Genomic DNA, 7,500 nt, shown 5'->3' with positions numbered 1-7,500 from the left:
CCAAAGCTCCTGCCGAAGCCCTGGGAATCCAGCCTGGATGCAGTTGTGTGTGGCCACGGTCCTTTTGTAGTTGTGATGTGGGAACTCCCAGGTGCCCAGTCCTACCTCGATATCTGCCTGAATCTTACGCACCTCGTGACCCAGATAATACTTTTTGCTTTCATTTGGTAAATGAAAGGTTATCCCTTTATTTTTTTTCACCCATTCAACTCGGCTGCCATCTCCTCTCTCAGGTAGCTTTGATGCCAGCACAAGAATTTGCTCCGGCAAAACCATCTTCTTTTGTCTCCTACAGAGAGGTTGTAAAAATAAAATGAACACTGACATTCCCGTTGTAAAAATAAGATAAAAGTTGACGTTCTTTCATACCCTTGTACAAAAACGTGCTGATGGCTCAGGAGAAGGGCAAAAAGAGGTGGCTTGGAGGGGCCGAGCTCGCACTCGCCGTGTGGGTGCCCTCCTGGGCACCGGGACAGCCCCGGCGCTGCCGCAGAATTAACGTGCCCGCAAAGATATTCCAGGGCTGGTTGTATGATCATTGCTTGGATTCCTTGGATTTCTGAAACATTTCCTTTCTGTTCTGCTTATCTGCCCTTTATAGGCTTTGTGAAGTGTTTCTAGACATATTTTTTTCTTTTTTCTTTTTTTTTTTTTTAAGAATTTTGCCTCTGCATGCTCATCTTATTTTCTTTGCAGTGCCTGGATCGCTTGTTTGCAAAGTTTGCTTGGCCACAGGCTCCCACGGGGCTGGATTCAGGACAGCATGTGCATGCAGCCCTTGAAACCGTGTCAAATAGTCCCCAGATCCTAAAAGGTTGGCTACCCCTGAGATAAGGCATCATGTTTAATGGCCTCGATTTTTCTTTTAAGTGTTTATTTTTATAATACCTGCATCGAATGGCAGTACGCTCGCGGCGACTGTATTAAACTCATTTATGTCGTTTAGGGGGGGGGGTTTGCTGAGCCAGGAGGTGGGTGGGGTTTTTAAAAAAAAAAATAAAAGGGGATAAAAGATTCATTTTGATCACGTTTAATCTTGCAGAAAATATTTCAGAGAAACACTGACTGTAACAGTAGAGGTAAACGCAACAAAGATTGTGTTTTTATTGCACAGTTAGACTAAATGGTCTTACGTTGATTACCGTAGGCTGTCATATCCGTAGTCACATAAATATCTGGTGGCAAATATTCTCATCAGAGGAAACGTTTTTCTCTTTGCATTGCAATAACCTATATGAAACGTATGGCACGTTAAGGGAACGAGCAGCCTGGTTCCTCCTACTGTGCCTCTCTGCGTCTGTAATTAAATCAATGTTTTGGTTAGCATCAATATTGCTAATCATGTAAAAATAATGACTGATTTTTATTTTTTTTTTTTAATTTTGATTGCCTTTTTTTATGAAAATAGGGAGCTGGCTGAGGATTGTGTGTGTGTGTGGGTTGTGGGATCCGTGGCGTGGAGGGGCCGGGGGTCTGGCAGCAGTGCTCTTTGCTCCGTACAGAGCTCTTCCTACGGTCTTTTGGATGAGAGCTAGGAAAAAGCTGAAATAAAAAGGGAAAAATGAGTGCTGTTTTGATTTTAATTAAAAATGAGATAACCAGACGTCAATAAAGAAAATGCTGAAGAGTGGTTGGCCAGAGTAAAAAAGGAAGGGGAAAAAATAAAATTAAAAAAAAAAAACAAACCAACCCACACCAACCATTTTAGCTTGCAGCCATGATCATCCCTCCGGGAAGAAAAGTCAGAGTGAGGGATACACAGTGAAAAACCTGTCGTACCACCGACCTGATCCTTGCACAGCAAAAAGGCTGTTTGAAGTGAGACAGAAGAAAAAGGAAAGTTTTGTGGAAAAGCCAGATCTGCGCTCCTGTCCCTTTTTGGGGTTTTATTTTGGGTTTTTGGGGTTTGGTTTTTTTTTTCCTTTTTCTTTTTCCCTGTAGCCACGGACAGCGACTGGAGGAGGAGGGCTGGATCGGGCGGCGCATCCGCGGCCCCGCGGCGCAGGAGGGAGGCGGCGGGTTCCAGTAGAGCGGGTCGGGAAGCGGCGCTGACAGCCCGGCTCCCCCGGGACCCCGCGCCTGGGAAGAGGACGGAAGGGAGCAAAACCACCCTCCGGAGAGAGGAAACGGGGCCTGATGGCTCGATTCCGCCAGTCCCACATGTGCTGAGAAAGAAAAGTTTTGGACACACAAGTTGGCAGCGGGAGCGGCGGTGGGAGTGGGGGGGTGACAGCCAGCGCCGAGGCAGGGGTGAAGGTGCCCTGGAGAAGGGGCTGGGGCTGGTGTGAGTGGCCAAATCTTTCTTTTTTGTCGGTATCTTGGTCAGAGGAGGAGGGTTGGACAGAAATTCAGCTCCGGCTGAGTCTGCGATCCGCCTAAGGAAAGCCAGATGTGGATCCGGGCGCAGCCAGCCGGGGCTTTGGGGGTGATGATTAACCCTCGTCCTCCTCACGGTGCCTTTGTCGTTGTTCATGAGCGTGTCGGTGCCCTTTGGACGCTGCCACCTTCATCAGACCAACGGGGCAGCAGGTGCTGCTTGGAAAATCCCGTTTTAGGACCAGAAGTGTGGCACCTTGGGGCTCTCCTCTGTCTCAGGGTGAGAACATCCGTGGGCTTAGTGCGGAGCCAGAGTTCAGGGGTGGAAGGATGGATGGAGAGGGTAGGGCGGGTGCTTGCCTGGGGTGCTGCAGGGAGCTGCCTGCAGTCAACACATGGGCTATGAGCCACTAACGAAGCAGCAGGAACGGGCCAGGACACACTGGCAGGGAGCATGGATGACACAGAGGAAAGATCGCCCAGTGCAGAGGCTGGGGTAGATGTTTTTCCATAGAAGCAAGACTTCTCCATGTGCACTACAGGCTTTTTGTTTCCTTTTTTTCCATCTTGCTTCCTGTGGAGGTGAGGCTGATGCGATCATGCTGTCAGGTCCTTCTCGTTTCCTTGTCTCCAGTTACTTTTGAGTTTGATGGATGGTCTCAGCCCAGTTTGACCAAGGGCTAGGAACTTGATTATATTCCTACAAACCCCAGGCAAGCGGGTGTCCATGAGCAGGACAGTCCCCTCTTCAGGGACATGGGTGGTGGAGAGCCTTTACAGACGCTCCGTCGGGAGAGGGCTCAATTGCAGGTTGGTAGGCATTAAATTTAATGGATAGAAGCACCTCTATTAATTGCAGTGCTTGTGGAACTGCTCCCCAGTAGCTGTGTTGGGATTTTGCTGTCCCTTTTGCAGAAGTGCTTCCTCCGAGGCCAGTTTCTGCCCTACCCTGCCGATGGCTGCTGGTGGTGGATGGATGATCCGACTGATTGTCGTGGTGCTTTTCAGTTCAATCAACCATCCACTGTCTTTTTTTGGTCCTTTTGTAAATTCTGGGCTAAATTGCAAATCCAAGCCTGAGCGTGGGTTTGTCTTCGTAAATAATGCATCGCTTGGAAGTGTTAAAGGGGGACCTACAAGTGGAGCTGCCCACCAGTAATTCAGGGCTCTAAATCCTATAGAAATATATGAAAAGACATTTTTCACTCAGAGGGTGGTGAGGCACCACGTTGCCCAGAGAAGTTGTGGCTGCCACATCCCTGGCAGTGTTCAAGGACAGGTTGGATGAGGCTTTGGGCAGCCTGGTGTAGCGGAGGGTGTCCCTGCCCATGGCAGGGGGGTTGGAACTGGATGATCTTTGAGGCCCCTTCCATCCCAAACCTTTCTATGATTCTGTGATTCTATATTTTCTGTTTGTTGTGCGTGCTGAGACCGTCTTAAAGATTGAGAAGTGAGATGGTTTGTGCCACTTTATTATGATATTTTAGGAACATTTTTTTATTTTACCTCCATCCCTCTGCCTGTGTTTGCATGTGTGTATACATATCTCCTTTTCAGCTGTCAGTGGAAGGTGAATCCTGGGTCTGCAGAAACCATGAGCTTGCTTTTCATCAGGCAGGTGGTTGCAGATGGCTTCAACTAGCGGATGGCTTGTATAAAAATCTTCAGAAGAAATGATGTAGTTTTTGTTTGGGCAGCACAGATATTCTGTTCCTAGTAGCTAAACCCACCTGAGGGTGACTCAGGACCTTGGGAAGACCCATCCAAGCTCCTGCTCCAGCAGAGCCACCTCTGCTAAAGAGCCAGCGCTAACGACGGGATCGATGGGCGTTTTCAGATGCCGGTTCTCACCGTGTGAGTTCTGCTGTGAGAGACAGCGATATTTTAGTGGGTGCAGAGAGCACATTTTGACCGTGTAGAATTGCTATTTTCTTTTTCCAATAGAATGTGCAAGTGAACTCTTCCCGAAACTATTACTTTATACACTGTTTAGACTTAAAAATTAACATTTCCTTCAGCATAAACGCAATTTTCACTTAGCCATTCTCATTTTGCAAGGAGGCGTCTACTAGTTGTTTCTCAATCATTCTGGCAAACTAAAGTGGTCCAGCAGTGAAGACAAAAACCTAAAAAAAACCCATAAAGCAGTACTTACACTAATTGCTTACTCTCGTCGGACATCGCTGCCGATATTTTCCAAATTAGCAGAACTTGTAAATTTTATTTTCTGGAGGAATGGATTGAATCTTTTTTTTGGGGTTGTATCTACCTTGACATCTTGTTTGCTACATCAAGGCCACTTCAATTCCACTCATCCCTGAACACGCACCACTTTCCCCGTTGCATTTGCTCAGCCCAGGCTGGGTTTGTCCCCTGAACCGGGCTCGCTGCCGACGGTCCCTTTCCACCCAGTTTCACGTACAAATGTGGAGAACCATAAAAATATCTGGTAAAATATGTTGGTTTATGGCAACCCCCATGACTTAATCCACCTCAACTTCACTGTAGGAATAAAAAAGTTCAGTTTATAAGGAATAAATATGGAAGGACTTATTTCTGTTGTAAAGATTTTCTGACAAGCAAAAATATAATGCTTTTTGAAAACCTCATTAGAAAATCAATTATATCATGACACTTAATGTTGTGTTATTTACAAGCAAGATGTCTTGTTGGGAAAAAATGCTATAAAAATTCACACTTAATACAGAAAAATGTTAGAACATAAAGAAGAGTTAGGTTTTGTTATTAGCATGTTCAAAGTAGCAATTACCAAATACGGGTTTGTGCTCAATCAAGCATAGCAAATATTTTTGATACCCAAAATACCCATCAAGTTTGGGAAGTTGTTGATGCCCCATCCCTGGAAGTGTTCAAGGCCAGGTTGGATGGCGCTTTGAGCAACCTGGTGTAGTGGAGGGTGTCCCAGTCCATGGCAGGGGGGTTGGAACTGGATGATTTTTGAGATCCCTTCCAACCCAAACCATTCTATGGTTCTGTGATATGATTCTGTGAGACCTTTTCCAGTTTACTTTGTCTTCATGGGCTGGATTGACTGAAGCTGTATCCTTTCTCCTTAGTAAAATATCAATGTGAAGAACTTTTGTGAGCCTGAGTAGAGGTTGTTGCAACTATGCTCAGAGATGAGTATTGCAGAACTAGTGATACCAGCCTGGTACCTGAAACATGGCCATTGGGAGATCCTTTGGGTAGTGGAGAGGGCTCAGGCAATGTCTACACGAAAACCAAACTTAGGAGATTTCATTTCAGTGAGGAATAGTACTACTTGTCAATCACAGTACAATTTTATTTTTTTATGGCTGGAAAAATCAATTATACAATTTATATGCTGCTAATTGTTAATTTATTTTAACTGAAACAGTTTTTAGAACTGGACTTACTCTTGAAATGGAAAATGCTCGACTTGAAGCGGAAAATTTTGTTTGTCATGCAAATATGAGCAAAACACAGCTGACCTGTTATACACTGCATCATTCATACCAAAGTAAATACAAAAAATAAAATTCCAGCTGAAATCGTCATAAATAGCCTGCAATCTGAGTATGTATCAGATGCAGAACTAATGATGCTTATTTGCTGCAGAGTAAAACCGAAAATGCGTAACTACAGGCTTGTATGTGTATTTCTAGCAGAAAAGAAATAATATGTATTTTCATCTTTCGTTCTACATAATGCTTGTTGTAGTTCACTGTATACAGCTATAAAGTTTCTGTGCGTTGTCTGGTTTTAAGTTAAAAATGCATGTGTATGCATACTTTCACTTCATGGTGAACGATCAGACCATGAGAAGTACCTTTTGGCTCTAATTAAAACGAGGAAACGTGACCTGAAGCATCAGAGGAGCGTTGGAGGGAAGGCTGACCAACCTGTCGTTCCCAAGGTCCTCCTCCTTGAAGACCTGAGCCATACTCAGAACCACAGAATCATTTAGGTTGGAAAAGACCTTTAAGACCATCGAGTCCAACCATTAACCCAGCACTGCCAAGTCCACCACTAAACCATGTCTCCATGCCCCGCATCTACGTCTACTTATTTTCTTCCAGTTTTGGGAATCTCCTCATGAACAGTATGTAGTTCTGTAGTTTGATATTTATATTTTATTGTTATTATTGGGGGGGTGCACTCTGGAAGGAAATGTTTTAAGGAGGGCTACTTTATGGATTTTGGATTTAATTAATTTCTTAGCGTAATACATACTGACTTGAGTTTACGATCTTAACTTTTTGCAGACATTGTGAAGCATGCATTGAATTGAATTTTCAAAATATTTTGGTTTTTATTTGTTCTGTCTTTAGGGATAAACCTCCTTTTTGGGGGTGACTGTTCCTTGTTTTTCAGGTTTTCCATAGACATCCTATTGCGTAGCACGCGATTTCTGTTTAATTTTAAGTGCTTGTGACGTGAGCACCGTCGATGCAGTTGAACGTGCTTTGAATCTTCTGGTTGCATCAAGTAAAATCCTTAGCCTTAACTTTGGGTCCCTGCTTCAGAAAATGCTCAGGCAGAGCTTCCTCTTCCATGGGCCAGGAGATGGAGCGGGTCTTGCCATATATTGTTTTTATTTATGTTACTGGACTGGAGACTGGAATAATATTTTCCAAATTCTACAGAAGTAAAACCTTATTCCATTCTGACATGTATTTTAGCCATTTCCACTTGATGTTTTCCAATTCCCACAACTCTAATCCCACTTTAAAAAAAAAAAAAGAATTTCCTTGTCATTGCAGGAACGGTGGCATCGCTGTTGCCATGCTGGTCAGAAAGCTGCTTCCAGACAAAAAGCTTTGCTAATCAGGTGTGAGCAGAACAAGGGGAAAGGAGACATTGGATCGGGATGCTGGAGGACATAAGTCAGAGTTTGGAATGTGCATCCTGGGCTCAATCTTTTATGTTAATGAAGGCTTCTTGGGATGTGGTTGCTGTTTGGGAGCAAACGATGATCTCTGGTTTGTGCAAAAAAACATTAATTTGGGCTTTTTTTATTCTGTGAATTCTCGTCTCCAACCTCCGTGGCCAAATGGAAGCTGACTTTGTGGCGGGGTTCACAGCCCTTTGCAGCCTGTTCTGCTTTGTACGGAGAAAACTCTGATTGACTTGTGCGTTTAGCAACGTACGACTCTCTTCCTCCCATATGAAAATAAGTTTAATAACGGGTTGCAACTTTAA

The 7,500-nt window shown here is 44.4% G+C and overlaps 1 protein-coding gene across 1 annotated transcript in view; it reads left to right on the top strand.

Moving 5' to 3' along the window:
• The window catches only part of MGMT (O-6-methylguanine-DNA methyltransferase), a 149,930-nt gene that overhangs the window by 88,179 nt on the left and 54,251 nt on the right, over nt 1-7,500 (top strand). The window lies entirely within an intron of this gene.

Source organism: Tauraco erythrolophus, chromosome 9 (genome assembly GCF_009769465.1).
Source record: "Tauraco erythrolophus isolate bTauEry1 chromosome 9, bTauEry1.pri, whole genome shotgun sequence".
In the NCBI taxonomy this organism is placed as follows: domain Eukaryota; kingdom Metazoa; phylum Chordata; class Aves; order Musophagiformes; family Musophagidae; genus Tauraco; species Tauraco erythrolophus.
Note: the sequence above shows the minus strand (reverse complement) of the source record. Positions and strands in the feature narration are given on the sequence as shown.